Source organism: Ornithorhynchus anatinus, chromosome 15, assembly GCF_004115215.2.
Source record: "Ornithorhynchus anatinus isolate Pmale09 chromosome 15, mOrnAna1.pri.v4, whole genome shotgun sequence".
Classification (NCBI taxonomy): Eukaryota; Metazoa; Chordata; class Mammalia; order Monotremata; family Ornithorhynchidae; genus Ornithorhynchus; species Ornithorhynchus anatinus.
Window position 1 is genome coordinate 5,659,363 of NC_041742.1, and position 21,242 is coordinate 5,680,604.

The 21,242-nt window shown below is 44.8% G+C and overlaps 2 protein-coding genes across 4 annotated transcripts in view; one reads left to right on the forward strand and one right to left on the reverse strand.

Annotated features, from left to right (window-relative positions):
• The window catches only part of ABCA5 (ATP binding cassette subfamily A member 5), a 69,636-nt gene extending 63,972 nt beyond the window's left edge, over nucleotides 1-5,664 (reverse strand). Inside the window, exon 1 of the mRNA XM_029080129.2 lies at nucleotides 5,567-5,664. The gene's annotated coding sequence lies outside the window, so the exon portion shown is untranslated. The remainder of the gene's footprint in view (nucleotides 1-5,566) is intronic.
• A 319-nt stretch (nucleotides 5,665-5,983) lies between these two features.
• Nucleotides 5,984-21,242, forward strand: part of MAP2K6 (mitogen-activated protein kinase kinase 6) — a 111,291-nt gene continuing 96,032 nt past the window's right edge. Inside the window, exons 1-2 of one of the 3 annotated variants that reach the window (XM_029079701.2) lie at nucleotides 5,991-6,164; nucleotides 7,797-7,834. The gene's annotated coding sequence lies outside the window, so the exon portion shown is untranslated. Of the gene's footprint in view, nucleotides 6,165-7,796; nucleotides 7,835-14,158; nucleotides 14,236-21,242 lie in introns of all 3 variants that reach the window. The other 2 variants (XM_029079702.2, XM_029079700.2) reach the window with 2 other exon arrangements.

Genomic DNA, 21,242 nt, shown 5'->3' on the forward strand with positions numbered 1-21,242 from the left:
TTACTCCTCCCACTGCCAAAAAGTTTAGAAACTTCAGAAATAAATTTCACAGAGAACTTCATGATCTTTGCAGTACAACAGGATAGGGATTAGAAATGGTCATTAATAGCTCCCTTAATAGGAATGATGGGGAACTTTGGGGAAAGTCACATATAATTTCTTATTTAAAATTCAGTGTGCAGAAACTAAAGAAGGGGTTTAAGCCCACAGTTTTATACCACCTGAATTAAACATTTTTTCCTCCATGACCAAAGAGAAAAACTGTGTGGCCTAGTGGATAAAGCACAGGTCTAGGATCCAGAGGACTTGGGTTCTAATCACCATTCTACCACTTTCCTACTGTAGGACCTTGGACAAGTCACTTAAATTCTCTGTGCTCCAGTTCCCTCATCTGTAAAATGGGGATTCAATATCTCTTTTCCCTCCTACCTAAACTGTGAGCTCCAGGTAGGACAGGGAGTGGATCCTTACTTCGTATCTTCAACAGACTTAGATTAAGCCTTGATACATAGAAAGTGCTTGACAAATACCATTAAAAAAAGACAGACCACTAAAAAATGTGTGAATCTAGATAGGAAAAAAAGAGACAGAAGATAGTATCTGTGAATAAGAAAACTAATATTTGGCTAATTTTAAAATAAAGGCATTTATTTCCAATTACCACAAAGGCTTTGCTCTCAGTTTACTTTTCATATTTGGGTGATATTCACTACCTGGTGGAAGAGAAAGGACAAAACCATATATTTAAGCTGATGCCTTATTCATTTGAAAAATCAAGCAGCACATCAGTTGTCTTAGTAATAGAAGACAGTGGATAGGAAAAATAAATGCAACTGAGAAAAGTTTAACATTTAGTGGGCAAGAGGCATCATTTCCACTCATTTCTCAAAGCCATACAAAACCTACTACTCTAAATAAGAAAACACCTTTCCATCACATATACACATTTAAACACAGAATCCGTGCAGCACCGGAGATTTGTTTCCCCTCTAGACGGTAAGCTCGTTGTCAGTAGGGAATGTGTCTATTATACTGTTATAGTGTATCCAACCAAGGGCTTAGTACAGTGCTCAGCACACAGTAAGTGCCCAATAATTACGACTGACTGATTGAGGTGTTGGCTAACATGTGACTACAGCTGAAATGTGCTAATTGATCAAAATCTTGCCTCGGGACAAATGAGTATGTAGGTATATAGGCATAATAAATGACAATGATTCCAAAACAATAGCCAGGACACTGAAACCTAAAATTTTCAGTTCCCAAATGCCTTCGATCAATCAGTGATATTTAATGAGCACTTACTGGGTGCAAAATACTGTAATAAGAGTTCGGGAAAGTACACTAGAGATTTAGTAGATGCCTTCCCTGTCAGTCAGTCAATTAATCGCATTTACTAAGCACTTAATAGGTGCAGAGCACAATATAACAATAAAGAGATACATTCCCTGCCCACAACAAGAGGGAGGCAGACTAATATACATCAATACATTACAGATATAGACATAAGTACTGTGGAGCTGGGAGAGGAGATTGCTTACAGTCTAGAGAAGGAGACAAACATTAAAAGCCATTGTGGATAGGTGAAAGAGTATAAGAATATTTAGAATAAAATCGAGTCTACATCCTTGAAGGACAAGAGGTTAAAGAAAATTCACATGGGAGCCCTCCCTGTTCAACACTGGGCCCGCAACTGTTTCCTTCTAACACTGAACTGTATCCAGGCAGATAACCATTTCTGAAAAAACACTCCCTAATTTTCCTGCTGCTTCCTATAGAGAGCCCCTAATGGAAACTATGGAAGAACTGACCATACTTGGACCCTCTCCTGAATGACCTGCTTTTCCCGAGCCTTCGACAGCACCTCGAATGACCTCTGAACTGCGGAAACCTAAAGATGGACACCGCGTCCTCTGTCCCCCATTTTCAAATTGAAACTTGACCTCGTGAGGCAGGTCAGTGAGGGTCAAGCGTATCGTCGATCGCTCCGTTAATCGAAGCCTGTCCAAAAACAGGGCTTAAGGGAAAAAACAAAAATCAATCGAGAGGGCCGTGCCTTCGTTATTTTACCTTTTAAAAGCCAGGGCAAAAATATTCTGTGGGGCTGACAATTGATTAAGTGATGGGGCTGGGGATGTATGCATAATCTCTGGATGCTACCCAAGGCGGTAGGGGAAGAGGACTGATGATATTAGCACAAGGGCCGCTCAAACAGGTCATAAAGTAATGATGGTATCTGTTAAGCGCTTACTAAGTGCCAAGCACTGTTCTAAGCACTGGGATAGATACAAGGTGATCAGGTGTTCCCAGTCTTCATCCCCATTTTACAGATGAGGTCAATGAGGCCCAGAGAAGTGAAGTGTCTTGCCCCAAGTCTCCCAGCTGACCAGTGGTGGAGCAGGGATTAGAACCCATGATCTCTGACTCCCAAGCCTGGGCTCTTTCCACAGAGCCACGCTGATATGCAAGTGCGGGGAGGGAAGGGTGGTCTGATAAGTTGAAACATTTTCAGGACTCAGTTAAGGATTGTTTCAAGCATTAAAGGGAGAAAAGCAGACCGTTGGGAGATGGACTGGGTTAATAATAATAATGTTGGTATTTGTTAAGCGCTTACTATGTGCCGAGCACTGTTCTAAGCGCTGGGGTAGACATGGGGAATCAGGTTGTCCCACGTGGGGCTCACAGTCTTCATCCCCATTTTACAGATGAGGGAACTGAGGCACCGAGAAGTTAAGTGACTTGCCCACAGTCACACAGCCGACAAGTGGCAGAGCTGGGATTCGAACTCATGAGCCCTGACTCCAAAGCCCATGCTCTTTCCACTGAGCCACGCTGCTTCTCCAGCCCTGAGGCAATTTAGGAAAGGGTTTTTTTCTCCCCCAGGAGAGGCTTTAGTTGATATTCCGGTGGATCACAAGAAACAGTACCACTTGTTGCGCCCTGCAAAAAAATGACAAAACGCAAACTTCTAAGCTTTCAACCATTTGTCTGCTGGGTGACCTTGAGCAAGTCACTTCACTTGCCTGGGCCTCAGTGACATCATCTGTAAAATGGGGATTGAGACTGTGAGCCCCATGTGGGCCAGGGACTGTGCCCAACCTATTGATCTGTATCTACCCCAGTGCTTAGAACAGCCTTGACACGTATTAAGTGCTTAACCAATACCCTTATTATTATTATTATTAAGCACTTCAATACCACAATATCTAAGTAGCCACTTGGGCAGGGAGTGGGTATTGTCCTGGGGGCTCACTTAGGGTTTTAGAGTTGTGTAGGGCTTTATTGCTGTACTGTACTTTCCAAGCACTTAGTACAATGCTCTGCACACAGTGAGCACTCAATAAATATGACTGAATGAATGAAGGGAGCCACGCCCAAAGGCTTGTAAGGTAGCATCACATCAGAGGCAAAGGAGAAAGATGTCTATATATCCATGTACATTAACTTACCTCTACGTATATATTCTTTTACACAGAACTTGATCATATATCCTCAGCGTGACTCATTCCCCCTATCCGCAAACCCCATTTTACTCTGCCTCTGCCCTTGCTCGTGTTCTTAATTATTTCGGGCCCTGTCTGGTACGTGGACGGAGTCCTAATGGGGCTCGATTCTCCAGCAGAGATTTTTCCCAGTACTATCAGGGTTTGACCTCGAGAGGGAATGTTTTGCTGGGCTGAAGTCTTCCTACAACGATCTGCATATAAGCGGAGAGGAGGGATGCCCCACCTATTTCCAATTGCCTAATATCCAATTAATCACCAGAACCAATAAGAATCACCATATTAGCACACAGGGCATTTGAACGGTACCTGATGCTACCTAACGAGCCCTCTGGGTAATGCCCACCTAGAGCGATAGTGCCCAAGAGGTTATGCTTGTTTGTAAGCAATTACTCCACGCTGATTTCTTCTTTCCTGTTAGAATATAACACATAAACAGACAACACCCTTTATAAATCCTAACTTCAGATTCAGAAAAACACATCCGAGCCATTAGGCCCTGTCTTGCAAAGTCATTCAGTTAAAAATCTCTCAAAACTACGTTGCCCCTGTCCAAAACGGGTCTTCCCTTGTCACTCACTTGACCAACACTTATTTTCCTAGAAAATATAATTGATATCACCGCCCTTTTTCTGGGACAAACCTAGCTGTTTATTGTTTTCAAGTGGGTTTTCAACTATGTTTATACATGCTAATAAACAAGTGGAATCCTTCCAGCAAAAACAAGGCTGCTGTTTCTGTTGCCCACTGCATCTTGTCAAAAACAGTAAATACAGCCAGCCTTCTTTTTAAGATAAACATCCGAGACTACTTTCGAGTCCTCTAGCCAACGGTTCGTTCAAACCTCTGCGGGGGTGGGGGGGGAATCCATTAGTAAGTACCCTACCTATCTTTAGCAAGTAACTAAAATGAAGTAAGAAACCAGGGTTTAATATTTGACAAAATAAGGCTCCTTGCAGAAGGATTAAAACGTTTGTTCCATGGCTCTATTGGTACAAACCTCCAAAACACATTTAGAATAAAATCAGCCGGACTCTATGGACACAGTGTACTCTCCCAAGCGCTTAGTACAGTGCTGTGCACCCAGCAGGTGCTCACTAAATGCAATCAAATGACACTTGATACGCCCATGATCAACCTGGGGGGGGGGGGAAATCAAGTCATCTGGATTGTCCTCTCCCAAGCACCTAGTGCAGTGAATTGTACGCAGGAGGGGCTCACTGATTAGGAGGTAAGCATTAGCACCTTGGTGGTGTGGAGGGGGAAATCGAGTCAGCTGGATTGTGCTCTCCCAAGGGTATAGTACAGTGCACTGTACAAGCGCTTAGTACAGTGCATTGTACACAGCAGGGGCTCACTAATTAGGAGACAAGCATGAACACCCTGGGGGCGTGGAGGGGGAAATCGAGTCAGCTGGATTGTGCTCTCCCGAGCGCTTAGTACAGTGCACTGCACACAGCAGGAGCTCACTAAATAGGGGACAGGGATGAGCACCCTGGGGGTGTGGAGGGGGAAATCGAGTCAGCTGGATTGTGCTCTCCCCAGCGCTTAGTAGAGTGCACTGCACACAGCAGGGGCTCATTTAATAGGAGACAAGCATGAGCAATCAGGGGGTGTGGAGGGGGAAATGGAGCCAGCTGGACTGTGCTCTCCCGAGCGCTTAGTACAATGCACTGCCCAGAGAAGGCGTTCACTAAATCCGATTAAATGAGGCTGGAGACAAGCAAGAGGGTGTGCCGACTATACATCGCAGTGCTCTGCACACAGTAAGCGCTCCAGAAAAACGATCGAATGAATGAATGGCGGGGGAAATCGAGTCAGCCGGGCCGTCCTCCCCCGAGCGCTTAGCCCAGAGTCGGCGCTGGCTAGAGAGGATGGAATGACGAGGCGAGAGAGCCGCACGGAGGGGGTGCCGCCTGGCCGCAGCGCTTTTCGCAGGACATCAGAGGGCGGCCGGGTCCCCCGGGGCTGCGCCGGCCCTCCCCTCCCCCCGTGCCCCGCCCCACCCACCCTGCCTCAGTTTCCCCGAATGGGGGCCGCGCCCCCCCCCCATCGCCGCTCACCGTCTCTGCGGGCCCGGAGGCTCCTCTGCGGCCTGCGGGGGCCGGGGAGGGGAGGGAAGGAGCAGGAGGAGGTGCAGGAGGAGGAGGAGGTGCAAGAGCAGGAGCAGGAGCAGGAGGAGGAGATGCAAGAGGAGGGGAAGGGGGACGCAGGAGAAGGTGCAGGAGGAGGAGGAGGAAAAGCAGGAGGAGGAGAGGGAGAAGGAGGAGGAGAGGGAGAAGGAGGAGGGCGTCCGGGTGTCTGCAGCACGGGGATCCAGGCGGTTGCAGCGGGAGGGGCCTTGGAGGGGGCGGGGCCAGGGAAAGGGGGCGGGGTCACAGGGGAGGGAGGGACGGAGGGGCGGGGCTCGATGGGGGCGAGGTGCGTGCACAAAGGGCGGAGCGCGCGCACCAGGGGCGGGGCTAGATCGGGGGCGGAGCGCGCGCACCAGGGGCGTTGGCGGGCCGAGGCCCTCACGTGAGCCCAACCTCTAGCCCTCCTCCATCATCCCTCCTCCTCCTGCTCCTCCCAACTGCCCCCGTGGCCTGTCGAAATAAAGAGAATGAGGAGTCCATCTCTTCTCAGTAGAACTGCAGCCTCCAATATAGAGCATCAGAGGCGGTGAGTCGGGGCGCCCGGCAGGGATGGTCCCTCTCGGTCGCCCAGTGGTCCATTCCAAGCGCTCAGCACAGAGTCGGCGCTCAAGAAATACCCTTGAATGAAGGAATGGCCATCTATCGGTCCGTCCCATTTATTGAGCACTTACTATAGTCCAGGACGGTGAGCCCGTCGTGGGCTCTAGCAGTTGCGCTCGGCACAGCGCTCTGCACAGAGTCGGCGCCCGATAAATGCGCCTGCATACTAAGCGCTTGGGAGGGTACAATAGTGACAATGACGCTTTTGTTAAGCGCTTACTATGAGTCAAGCACTGTGCTAAGCGTAGACTGCGAGCCTGTCGTCGGGCAGGGATGGTCTCTATCTGTCGCCCAACTGTCCACTCCAAGCGCTCAGCACAGTGCTCTGCATAGAGTAGGTGCTCAATAAATACTCCTGAATACTTAGCGCTTGGGAGGGTACAATAGTAATAATGATGCTTTCGTTAAGCTCTTACTATGGGTCAAGCACGGTGCTAAGCGTAGGCTGTGAGCCCGTCGTTGAGCAAGGATGATCTCTTTCTGTTGCCGAATTGTCCATTCCAGGCGCCTAGCACAGTGCTCTGCACAGAGTCGGCGCTCAATAAATAGTACTGAATACTAAGCGCTTGGGAGGGTACAATAGTAACAATGATTTTGTTAAGCACTTACAATGGGTCAAGCACTGTGCTAAGCGTAGACTGAGCCCCACACTGGGCAGGGATGGTCTCTATCTGTTGCCAAATTGTACATTCCAAGCACTTAGCACAGTGCTCTGCACATAGAAGGCGCTCAATAAATACTGTTGAACGAAGGAATGAATACAGGCTCATCAGGTTGTCCCTTGTGGGGCTCCCAGTCTTCATCCCGATTTTACAGATGAGGGAACTAAGGCCCAGAGAAGGGAAGTGACTTGCCCAAGATCACCCAGCAGACAAGTGGAGGAGGCGGGATTAGAACCCATGACCTCTGACTCCCAAGCCTGTGCTCTTGCCACTGAGCCACGCTGCTTCTCTACGCCCTCCCCCTCACACTCTGAGCTCCGCCTCCTGTCAGCTGTGTGACCTTGGGCAAGTCACTTAACTTCTCGGTGCCTCGGTTTCCTCATCTGTAAAATGGGGATTGAGATTGTGAGCTCCAAGAGGGACAACCTGATGACCCTGTATCTCCCCCAGTGCTTAGAACAGTGCTCGGCACATAGTAAGCGCTTAAATACCAACATCATCATCATCATCATCCTGCATGGACTACAGCCCTCCGCACTTAATAAGCCCCAAACAACTATGGTTTTTACTTTCTCTCTTGCCCAGGTTCCCCCACCTCATCCCAGACCCCTTTTGCAGGGTTTAAAGGAAAAAGCACTGGCCTGGGAGTCAGAGGGCCTGGGTTCTAGTCCTGCCTCTGTCACCTGTCTGCTGGATGACTTTGGGCAAGCAACAACTGGACCTCTACTTCCTCATCACTAAAAAGGAAAACAAAATACTTCCAACTCCCTTTTATGTAGGCTGTGAGGCCTGTTTGGGCCAGGGACTGCCTGATGATTAACTTGGCACAGCCCTTGGCTCATAGTGAGCACGTTGATCCATTTCTACCACCTGTCTCCCTTCCTCTCTTGCTTCAGGTGGAACATCCAGCCCTGAATGACCTTCAAGCTTGGGGGTGAGCCCTCCTGTTGCTGCCATGACATTATTCCCCAGTTAAAAACCCCCAGATCATTTAAATGTGGAAACAGAAATAGAATCTGTGGAATAAGTACCTATGATAGATCAACTCAAGCGGGTAGTATTTCACATCTTTTTTTTAGCCAAAAAATCCTCAGTCTTGAGTTTGTTTTACATGGCTAACAACGATTAGGTAAGACCTGCCAGAAATATGAATTTGGTGCTACTATTTGAAACTGAGATCAGTACCAAAACTCCAGTTTATTTACAAAGGATAATTATGATCTAGAATGTAGAAAAATGTAATGTAGCAAAAATATGGTGCTCAGCAGCCAATCCTACAACACAAAAGGGTTTTACTCGTTTCAAACTTAAAACAGTCATCTCGCCCCTTCCTACCTCAGCTCGCTACTCCTCTACTACCACCCAACCCATATATTCCATTCCTCTTATGCTAACTTTCTCACTTTACCTTGATTCATTCATTCATTCAATAGTATTTATTGAGCACTTACTATGTGCAGAGCACCGTACTAAGCGCTTGGAATGAACAAGTCGGCAACAGATACAGTCCCCAGTCCCTGCCATTTGACGGGTTTACAGTCTAATCGGGGGAGACGGACAGACGAGAACAATGGCGATAAATAGAGTCGAGGGGAAGAACATCTCGTAAAAACAATGGCAACTAAATAGAATCAAGGCGATGTACATTTCATTAACAAAATAAATAGGGTAATGAAAATATATACAGTCGAGCAGACGAGTACAGTGCTGAGGGGATGGGAAGGTAGAGGGGGAGGGGCAGAGGGAAATGGGGGGAAAAGAGGGTTAAGTTGCGGAGAGGTGAAGGGGGGGCGGGAGAGGGAGTAGAGGGAGAAGGGGAGTTGGATTGCACTGCCACCAACTCACCCACGTCCTGCCTCTGACCTGGAATGCCCTCCCTCCTCATTTCCGACTCTCCTCCTCTTCAAAACCTTATTGAAGGCCCATCTCCTCCAAGAGACCTTCCCTGATTAAGCCCTCCTTTTCCTTTCTCCCACTCCTTTCTGTGTGGCCCTGACTTGCTCCCTTTATTCAGCCTTCCAGCCCCACGGTACTTAGGTCCATTTCTGTCCTTTGTTTATAGTATCCATTCAATAGTATTTATTGAGCACTTACTATGTGTTGACCACTGTACTAAGCGCTTGGAATGTACAATTCGGCAACAGATAGAGACAATCCCTGCCCATTGACAGGCTTACAGTCTAATCGGGGGAGACAGGTGGACAAAAACAAGACAACTTAATCGCAATAAATAGAATCAAGGGGATGTACACCTCATTAACAAAATAAATGGGGTAATAAAAATCTATACAAATGAGCACAGTGCTGAGGGGAGGGGAAGGGAGAGGGGGAGGAGCGGATACATTATAGTAATGTCTCTCCCTCTAGATTGTAAACTTGTCGTGGGCAGGAAATGTGTCTCTTATGTTGTTAGACTGTACTCTCCCAGCGCTTAGTACAATAGTCTGCACACGGTAAGCACTCAATAAAGACAATTTACTGACTGGCCGCTTCTCAGCCTTTCTGGTTCTACCAAAAGAGGCTAAACAGATGTTCTGGTTCAGCTAGGGATGGCACAGATTTGCGTGGGTTGTCCTGGATTGTGTTAGAAAAAGCTAATTGCCATTGCAGTATCAGTAACTAGTGGCTTATGCTGACATTCACCGCTTGGCCTTCCATACCTAGATAGTTAATTGTACATTCAGTTTTTCGTCTTCGCTCACCCCACGAGCTTATAATTTAACAAGGCAGCCTGACACTAAAATAAATTATAGCGTCAAGGCAATAAAAAGTATAAGACACAAGTAGCATTTGTAAGAAATCTAGGGTTTGGAGTGAGGGAATCCTCAAACTGAAAAGCAGATTAGATTCCAAAAAAGGGAGTCAGTTTAATGTTAGATAACGCAAGTGCTAGAGTAGATACACATTCAGCAGGCTGGACCCAGAAACAGCATGGCCTACTGGCAAGAGCAGGGGCTTGGGAGTCAGGGGTCGTGAGTTCTAATCCCTAAGGAATCCCTAAGAGCAGGGAACCTGACTACCAGTTCTGTTGTGTTGAACTCTCCTCAGTGTTTAATACAGTGCCCTGCACACAGTAAGCATTCAGTAGCAAGGCGTAAGTGAATAGAGCCCAGGTCTCGGAGTCAGAAGAATATGGGTTCTAATCCCAGCTCCACCAATTGTCGGCTGGGTGACCTTGGGCAATTAACTTCTCTCTTATCTCATCTGAAAAATGGGGATTAAGTCTTGGAGCGCTGTATGGAACAAGGACCATGTCCAAATCTGATTTGCTTTTATCCACCCCAGCGCTTAGTACAGTGCCTGGCACAAAGTAAACACTTAAGAAATATCATAATTACCATAGGCTATTGATTATGATGAGATACAATCTCATCATTGGTTTGTTTTGACAGACGAGCTTTGGTGTTTTGTGAGTTGTGCATGTGACACGGCATGAGGACTCCATCTCGGGATTGCTCCTGGTCCTGTCTACCCAGTGGATTGCACTATCTTCCCAACTGTGCCCTAACTTGGCACCGGGAGAGGAAATGAAAATATCATTCATGTCACTTTCTTGCCCCATGACATTCTCCACCTGTTTTTCCTCATTTAGCACTTCAGGGACCAAAGTGGTGGCTTGATCTCACTCAAGTTTTGGGGGCCAGTAGGTCTTCAATTTCAGTGAAAGTGACTCGAGGAAAATCTTCTTCACCTAGAGTGGCCAAGAATGGTCAGAAACACGATGTTTGGTCCGAGTCTTTCAAACCATTCAGAGTTGGGGGTTGTTGTGGTGGAAGGTTGTTAGATGTAGAATCTGAACTGACTCTCATGAACCATCTCATGAGTTCAGGAAAGCTTGATTTTGAAGGTTTTAAAGTTGGATGCTGGCTCAAAATTAATTTTTTAGTATTCCTTTTTCCCAAAGTATATGGGGGAAAATATTTTCTGGCTTGAGACAAATTATTTGAACATAATAAGAGTGGGTAGAGTATAAAGTAAAACACCACCTCTCTGTAAGAATCCTTGGATAGAAAGGTGGCCTACCTTATATGATATAGATGGAAACTATTTCAGAGGCTTAATCTGGAATAGTAGCTTTATTTTATCTTTTCAGAAAATAAACCCGAAGAGGTGGTGGTTTAAGTTTGAATAGAAGGGAAGAAATGAAATTTACACTTGGTTTCTTAAGGGATAGCCTGCTAAGAATTAAACTATTTTTTTCCCCATACTTGTGTCAGAGAGAAAAAAAACATTTTTCATGCTCTATTTCTGGAATTTCCACACAAAACCAGATTGGGCTAGAGGCAATCTAGCATTTAGTAAAATGTCAGTGCCTTCAGAAATTCATTTTCAAGCGACTCTTTCGAACAGGTTTGTGTTTTGAGTCTACAGTGGTGTGAGACCCTAGGACTTTGGAAATATTCTGTCTCTTTACTTCGATGGGATATAGGGAGTAACTTTCTTGACTCCATTAACAGCCTTCCAAGAGGCTGACAGCCAGGTGATATTTCCTTCGACAGCTGATTGGGGCAGTCTTGGCCTGAAATATTGCTTGATTTGAATGAGTAGCAAAGGAAAGGTTTCAGAAACCTCTGGTGTGATTTTTGGATCAAGGATTTGGATTGTTACGGACATTAGGTCTTGAAGAAAGAAAAATGATGCAATAAGCATAATGAGATTTAATTTTCTCAAAAGGTCAAATCACTTGAATGAAATAGCTGGTTATGGGCACATATTTGTTCTCTCTATGCATCTTTCCAGTCGCTTAGTATGACAGCCACATAATCTAGTAAAAGCAGAGGCCTGAGAGTCAGTTGGCTTGGGTTCTAGTCCCAGCTCTGCCCCTTGGCTGCTGTGTGACCTTCAGTATATCACAACTTCTTTGCGCTTCAGTTAGTTCAACTGAAAAATGGAGATAAAATACTTGGAAAGCAGTGTGGCCTACTGGATAGAACACAGGCCTGGGAGTCAGAAGGACCTGGGTTCTAACCTGGTCTCTGCCACTGGTCTGCTGTGTGACCTTGGGCAAGTCACTTCTCTGTGCTTCGGTTCCCTCATCTGTAAAATAGGGATTAAGACTGTGAGCCTGATGTGGGGCAGAGACTGTGTCCAACTTGATTATTTTGTATCTACCCCAGCATTTGAGTGGTGCCCAGCTTAACAAATCCCATTATATCATTATCATAATCATTATTATTGTTGTTCTTTTTCCATCTTTAACTGTAGGATCGGGTGACTGTCTGATCTGATTATTTTGTATCTATCTCAGTGCTTGACACATAGCAACCATTTAATAAATGCCATAGTTATTATTAGTACAGACACGGCACCCAGAGGACACTCAATCAATCTCATTACCTTCTACACGAAAATAAATGAATCGAATGAGTACTGCCTCATATGCAAACCAAACGCCTTTAAAAAAAGCAGCCAGAAAGTAACGACAGCTTTGCCAAAATATAGGGAGAATCTGGTCATCAATCAGTCATAATGATTCGTTCATTCATTCATATCTATTGAGCACTTGCCGTGCACATAACATTGTGCAAAGCACTTGGGAGAGCACAGTATAACAAAGTTGGTAGAGACGTGCCCTGCCCACAAAGACCTCAATTCATCGGTCAATCAATCCTATTTATTGAGCTCTTACTGGGTGCAGGACAACCTACCTAAGCGCTTGGGAGAGTACAGTAGAACCATATAACAGATTCCCTGCCCACAACGAGCTCACAGTCTAGGGGGGGAAATAGACATGACTATAAATAAATTACAAGGGTTTATGATGTCTGCTCTTGAAGCAGCTGCTGCCGGTTCCTAGATGTGAGCCAACATAGTAAGCATTCCTGTTACCCACGATGTCCGAGAGCAGGCAAGTTGGGATATGGTGTTCCTTGGCTCAAGTCACCATCCCATGTGGCTCATTTGACTGAGAGTTTGCTTGACCTGCTTTTGGATAGGCTGGCTCTTAAGTTCAAATTCAAAGTCCCACCCCTGCCCCGGCAGACGGTTTTAACGAGATTTTCTGAAACTCAGCCTAGCGCTGGGTGTTCCATCAAGGTTGTTTATTATGGCAACGATGAAGAAAAGTCCACTGGCCGGCCAGGGAAGCCTCAGCAGGCAATTTAGTGGCCGACGACCCTTCTGATGTCCTTCACCTCTCTGGTTTTCTTTGGGATGCTGCCTGGTGGCAGATCTTCCTCTTTAAGCAGCAGTAGGCCTTCCTCTGGAGCAGGGATCCATCAATCAATCAGTGCTATTTATTGAGCACTTACTATGCACAGAGCAACAGTACTGAGCGCTGGGAGTCCACCTGCTAAGAAGTCCTTATCTGTTAGGAGTAATAATGGAATTTTTTAAGCCCCTACTGGGTGTTGAGAGCTGCTCTAAGTAAGCATTTCAGCACATATAATTTAGTCAGATTGGAAACAGTCCTTGTTCCACATGACATTAGAACAGTGCTTTGCACATAGTAAACTCTTAAATACCGTTGTTGTTCATTGGCCAAGGGCTTGTTGTTAGTATCATTTTGTTCAGTGCTTAGAACAGTGCTTGGCACATAGTAAGAGCTTAATAAATACCATTATTATTATTATCAAAAATGGTAATTTATAATTGTGGTGTTTAAGCGCTTACTCGGTGCCAGGCACTGTACTAAATGCTGGGGGGAAGTATAAGTAAATCGGGTTGGTCACAGTCACTGGCTCACATAGTGCTCACAGTCTTAATCCCCACTGTACACTTGAGGTAACTGAGGTACAGAGAAGTGAAGTGACTTGCCCAAGCTCGCACAGCAGACAAGTGGTGGAGCCGGGATTAGAACCCAGGTCCTCCTGACTCCCAGACCCATAACCTAACCACTGGACCATGCTGCCTCATTGTTTTATTGTTGCGAAGTGGTCAGAGTTCTCAAAATAGCCAGGGAACAGACCAGTTAAGGGAGAGCACCAGGGCTGTATCAGAGGTGATTTCCATAGTCCCTTATCTCTTGTGACTTTATTGTCTCAGATCTCTGGAATGAGATGAGGAGATTTGGGTTGCAGTCATGACAACTATCCCTAGTTACAAAGCTGAGGAAAAGAATGGCTATTAGCAGAGAGGCTGACTTAACAACAGGCGAGGCTAGCTGGAAATCTAGGTCGAGCCAAGGCTGCTAAACTATTAGCGGGCCCTAACATTCAAAGAGACAATGGGCAGAGAATCCACCCGGCAACATTGAAATCTGTTTGGAGAAAGACTGGTTACCATGTTGCCTCTTCTGCTGCCTCCCACTATTTTTTAGCATCCTGATGACCAACATTTTGTGAAGCAGAAATTGGAATCTCGCCTTTTCATCATGGGGTCGTTCCTAGTTGAGTGGTGAGTTGTTGGAACAGGGTAAAAAAAAAATGCTTGTTTCAACTGCATCTAATCATCTAATCAAATCCTCATTACTAAGTGAAATTTACCTTTTCCGATCTGAAAACAATCGTGGTGCAATCTGAGTCTATTCGTCTACAACGCTCCCAGATGTGCTCACAGATGCTGTTTTAGAGATTTGCCTCAGGAGTTGGGGTGGATCTTTGTTCATAAAATTCATTACCCTTTAACCCAAAATTTATTTCAGTGTGTTTTTTTAACTGCAGTGATTCATAGTCTTAGCATCTTATAAATCTGGTGGTAGTAGTGTATCTTGGCCATAATGGTCACACCTTTCTAGGATTTTAAAGGAGAAAAGGGAACACTGGTAGCCAAAGAAAAATAGAAAACAGATGCATCACCATCATTCAGCATCAGTCGAAGTGCTCCTTGAGCACCTGCTGGTCAAGGAGCACTGCAGAAGGTGCTAGGGAGCGTAGAGTAAAAATGGCACAGTCCCTGCTCTGATCATAATCATATTTGCATATCTTTGGGTGTGGGTGCATTTCTTAAAGCGTTAGGGGATTAAAATTGTTTCAGACACCAGCTTGCAGATAGCTTGTTGTGTCCTGGAGCGTAGTGGCATAAAATAAATTGAATAAATCTGAACCTAGAATACAGCCCTGCATGACTATTGGTAGTGGAAAAAAGAATGAGTCAAAGCCCCATCGTGTGGTACAGGAACTGTGTCTGACCTGATTCGTCTGTATAATAATAACAATAATGATATCAGTAATGGGGTACTTGTTAAGCTCTTACTACGTACCAGGCCCTGGAGTAGATAGAAGGTAACTGAGTTGGATACAGTCCTTGCCCCATGTGGGGCTCACGGTCTCAATTCCCATTTTACAGATGAGGTAACTGAGGCACAGAGAAGTAAAGTGACTTCCCCCAGGTCACACAGCAGACCGGCGGCAGAGCCACTTAATCTCCATCGATGTATAGTGAGCTGAATCAAGTGATTTCTCCTGACTTCTTCTGTTGAGTCATTTCCGACCTATAGCGATTCCATGGACTCATCTCTCCCGGAGCGCCACCCTTTCCATCTGAGTCGTTCTTAGACCTTCCCACTTATACCCTGAGCCTCATGTGATGATGATGATGATGGTATCCAGCACTTAGAACAGTGCTTGGCACATACTCAGTGCTTAACAAATAGCATAATTATTATTATTTGTTAAATGTTGACTATGTGCCAAGCACTGTTATAAACACTGGGGTAGATGCAAGGCAATCAGGTTGTCTCACGTGGGGCTCACAGTCTTAATCCCCATTTTACAGATGAGGTAACTGAGGCACAGAGCAGTGAAGTGACTTGCCCAAGGTCACCCAGCCGACAATTGGTGGAGCTGGGATTAGAACCCATATTCTTCTGACTCCGAGACCTGGGCTCTATTCACTTACGCCATGCTACTGAACGCTTACTGTGTGCAGGGCACTGTATTAAACACTGAGGAGAGTTCAACACAACAGAACTGGTAGTCAGGTTCCCTGCTCTTTTCAAAGTCTCAAAGAGAACCACCCAATATCCGCTTATGCCATGCCAAGTTCCGCCTACCACTAGCTCATATTTATGGCACATTGTCTGAAATTTTATGTGATTCAATCTTCAAAATATGTCTTCTGTCTTCTATCTTTACAGTCTCCCCCTTTGAATTCTTGAATCAGCAACTACAAAGCTCAAGTCTCAGAAGCATATACCCAAATGTCTTTTGAACCTTATTTGAGAACCAGTGAGGCACCACAGATGAACAATTAGCCTGGAGAAGACCAAGGTTATATACTAGCCCGTCCTTGGCAATCCCTCTGACACAACAAGAAGCAGTGTTGTCTAATTTAGCGTTCTAGTGTTGTCTAGAGCACAGGCCTGTGCAACAGAGCGACCTGGGTTCTAATCCAGGCTCCACCACTTTTCTGCTGCATGAGCTTGGGCAAGTCACCTAACTTCTCTGTATTTTAGTTACCTCATCTGGAAAATGGGGATTAAGACTGTGAGCCCATTGTAGGACAGGGACTGCATCCAATCCGACTAATTTGTATAATAATCATCATCATCATTATGGCATCTGTTACACGCTTACTATGTGCAAAGCTCTGTTCTAAGTGCTGGGGTGGACACAAGGTAATTGGTTTGGACACAGCCCCTGACCCACACAGGGCTCACAGTCTTCATCCCCATTTTACAGATGAGGTAGCTGAGGCACAGAGAAGTTACAAGCTGAAAAGTGGCGGTGCCAGGATTTGAACCTATGACCTGACTCCCCAGCCCATGTTCTTTCCACTGAGCCACACTGCTTCTCTCCCCAGAGCTTAGTACAGAGCCTGGCACACAGTATGCGCTTAACGAATACCATAATTATTATAAATAATAATGATTCAATCACTTTTACTCATTTTTCAGGGGCAGGAAAGCATTTAGGGCTTAGCAGTTTCAAATATGTCAATAAAATATGATTTTCTCAACTAGGACAATAACTTTCCTTAATTAATTCTATCTGTAAAATGGGGATTCAATTCTATTCCCACCTATTTTAGACACAGTAAGCGCTTAACAAATACCAACATTATTATTATTATTATTATTATTATTAAATACTATAAAAAAGCCAAAAAAGTATGGTGTGCTACAGAAATCCTACAGGGAGCTGAGCGCTTTGTCTTTGGGATTCAATTCCTACCTCCTGATGTAACCTCTAACCTAATTTCCCAAATGAATGCATATTGACTAAATTTGCCTGTAATCCATAATTCCCAAAAGACAGTCAGAAAGACAAGCTATTTCATCTTTCTCTTCCTCAGTTCTGGCCTTTCTACCTGGGAAAGTGTGCTTCCATTAGAAGGGTGGGTTGGGAGGTTTGATGTCAGTGAAGCAGTCATTCCCATTTGAGCCGTTTTATGCGGGAAACTGTGCTAAACGCTTGGGAGAGAGTACAATATTGCTGAGTTGGAACATCCGTCCCCTTCCCACAAGGGGGAGCTCTGATCTGCAGCCCATGTGATGGACGACGAATCAATAAATCATATTTATTGAGCACTTTACTATGCAGAATACTGTATTAACACTTGGGAGAGTGCAATACCACAGAATTGGACACGTTCCCTGCTTTATACGAGCTTCATATCTGATATCCACTTGTCAGCTGTGCTACTGTGGGCAAGTCACTTAACTTCTCTGTGCCTCAGTTACCTCATCTGTAAAATGGGGATTAAGACTGTGAGCCCCACGTGGGACTATCTGATTCCTCGTGTCTACCCCAGCGCTTAGAACAGTGCTCTGCACATAGTAAGCGCTTACATACCAACATTATTATTATTATTATATCCTGAGAAGCAGCGTGGCTCAGTGGCAAGAGCCTGGGCTCGGGAGTCAGAGGTCGTGGGTTCTAATCCAAGCTCTGCTACTTGTCTGCTGTGTGACCTTGGGCAAGTCTCTTCACTTCTCTGTGCCTCAGTTTTCTCATCTGTAAAAATGGGGATTTAAAAATGTGAGTCCCACGTGGGACAATCTGATTACCCTGTATCTACCCCGGTGCTTAGAACGGTGCTCTGCACATAGTAAGAGCTTAACAAATACTAACATTATTATATCCTCTTAAGCCCCATACTAAACATGGGGGAAGATACAAGGTAATCAGCTTGGAGACCAACCCTCTGCATAGGGCTCACAGTCTTAATCCCCATTTTACAGATGAGGTAACTGAGGCCCAAGAAGTTAAGTGACCTGCCCGAGGTCACACAGCAGACAAGTGGCAGAGCTGGGATTTGAATCCAATTCCTTCTGACTCCCCGGCCCGTGCTCTATCCACTAGGCCAGACTCCTTCTCTTTTGATAGATCATAGCTTTGGCTCAATTGCTACTCAAATAAGAGACCCATTTTTTGTTTTATCAAGGGATGGGAGAACAATGGGAAGTCCTCATTCTCAGAGGACTTTACAGTGCCAAAGGAAAGGGTTTGGGGTTAAAAGAACAGTCAGTTTGAATCAGGGCTTTTATGCTTAGAAGGCCCTCAAGCAGGGTCAGGATTTTCATGTTCAATTAAAAAAAAATATATCATTACCACTTCTCCCCCACATCTCTCCTTACTCCAGAGAGCACATTTCTTCATATCTCCGCTCCATATCCACCCAAAGAGTATCAGATCCCATAGCATATCAAAAAATCAAATCCTAAAGGAACATTATGTAGTAACTTGTCAAAAGATTATTCTACAATACATCTCTCCAAGATACTTTTCCAGATGATATGCATTAGCACTGTGAAGTTTTCTCCCTGTTGATTAATACACCTTGATCCTTCTCCAAAATGGATAACTGTCAAATATCATATCATGACAATTGTATCTCAGGCAAAGGTAAAGAGAGAGGGACACCCAATCCTCAGCCTGCCAGCTGATAAGACAATTCACCTCAAGGAATTTTAATCAATGGCATTTATTGAAGCATGCAAAGCACTGCATTAAGCACTTAGAAGGGTACAGTAGAGGTAAGCATCACAGTCCTTGCCTTCTATGATTTTTTAATGGTATCTGTGGAGTGCTTATAGGTATCAGGCACTGTACTAAGTGCTGTGTTAAATAGAAGATAATCAGGTTGGACACAGTCTTAAATGCTACAGATGGCTCTGTAACCACAATAGTATTTGACAAGCACTATGTGCCAAGGACTGTTTTAAGCACTAGGGTAGGTACAAGGTAATCAGACTGGACCCAATCCCTGTCCCACATGGAGCTCAGTTACATTTTTTTATGGTATTTGTTAAATACTCACTATATATGACTGCACTAAGCACTGGGTCAGCGTGGCTCAGTGGAAAGAGCATGGGCTTGGGAGTCAGAGGTCATGAGTTTGAATCCCGGCTCTACCACTTGTCAGCTGTGTGACGGTGGGCAAGCCACTTAACGTCTCTGTGCCTCAGTTACCTCATCTGTAAAATGGGGATTAACTGTGAGCATCACGTGGGACAACCTGATGACCCTGTATCTACCCCAGCACTTAGAACAGTGCTCTGCACATAGTTAGCACTTAACAAATACCAACATTATGTATTCTGGTACATGTCCCAGAAAGCACTCGAAGTATTAATCTCCACTTTACAGATGAGGTAACTGAGGCAGAGAAAAGTGACTTGCTCAAAGTCACACAGCAGATATGTGGCACAGCTGCATTAGAACCCAGGTCCTTCTGTCTCCCAGGCCTGTGCTCTATCCACTAAGTCATGCTGCTTCGCTATATTCCTAAGAGCTAAGTTGGTTGATCTTCATCCAACCCCTTTATTCACCCCTCAGCCCCACAGCACTTATACACATATCCTTAGTTTATGTATTTATATTAATGTCTGTCTCTTCCCCTAGACTGTAAGTTCATTGTGGGCAGGGAACATGACTACCAACTCTGTTATATTGTTATACTCTTCCAAGTACTTAGTACGGCACTCTGCACACAGTAAGCACTCAAAGGCAAATGAATGATTGATGCCATGATCTGATGGAGGGAGGGATTTAATTGGGGAAGGCTTCCTGAAGGTGGTGGCATTCCAGGCAGGCTTTGAAGCCAGGCGATCTGGCAGCTTGAAGGAAGAAGGAGTTAAGTCAAAAGTCGCAAAAAGCTCTCATGGCTGATATATTCCTGTAACCAGAATATGAGCGTATTCTCTTATCTCGTCAAACCGTAAGCCTTTGGTGTGGCATTTGGCTTCGGGATCTTTGAAGACTCAGCACGTTGGTGTCAGATGTTGCATGATTGGCTTTTAGATGAGATCTAAAAATCACATTTCTGGCTTCATGTAATGCTTCTCAATCTCCAAATAGTTTTTCAACTGAACAGCCAATGCACAAACATCTGGATATTCCACACTGCAGCTTCATTATATATAGACCTCAAAATTTTTTCGCTTTGCTGCCAGCAATTTTTTTTTTTAGAAATATAAATGACCAAATGCTTAGGTCGGTTAAGTTTTTAAAGCCCAGGGATGGCATCTAAGTTAATAGAAGTTATTTTCAGGTACTAATATGACTAATCTAGACTCTAGACTAAGCTTGTTGGGAGCAGGGAACATGTCTAACAACTCTATTATAATGTACTCTCCCAACCACTTAGTACGGTGCTCTGTAGATAGTAAACATTTACTAAATATTATTGATCAGATTCTGCTACATAAGGATATATGCACATAAAAGGTCATTCTTGTATTAATACCTCTAGAAGTCAGAGTTCTAAAGCTCTGGAATAACAATAATGATGGTATTTGTTAAGTGCTTACTATGTGTTTAGCACTGTTCTAAGTGCTGGATACTTCAGGACATCTAATAATAACAATAATTGTGGTACTCTTTAAGCACTGTACTAAGCACTGGAGTAGACACAAGATAACCAGGTGCCACAATCTAAGTAGAAGGGAGAACAGGCATTGAATTCCCATTCTGCAGATGAGAGAACTGAGGCACAGAGAAGTTAATAATGTTGGTATTTGTTAAGTGCTAACTATGTGCAGAGCACTGTTCTAAGCGCTGGGGTAGATACAGGGTAATCAGGTTGCCCCATTTGAGGCTCACAGTCTTAATCCCCATTTTACAGATGAGGTAACTGAGGCACAGAGAAGTTAAGTGACTTGCCCACAGCCACACAGCTGACAAGTGGCAGAGCTGGGATTCAAACCCATGACCTCTGACTCCCTTAACAAATACCATAATTATTAGTATTACTGAGCAACCCATTTTTGTTTATACCCATTGAAAAAACAAAAAACAAAAAAACCCCAACAAGCACAGGAGACCACCAACCTTCCCTCTGCCTACCTCATTCATTCAATAGTATTTATTGAGCGCTTACCGTGTGCAGAGCATGGTACTAAGCATTTGGAAAGGACAATTCAGCAATAGAGACAATCCCTACCCAACAATGAGTGTGAAACCCCAATAGGCCAGCTTTGGTGACCTAAAAAAAAAAATCAACACTGGCTTCAATCAAGT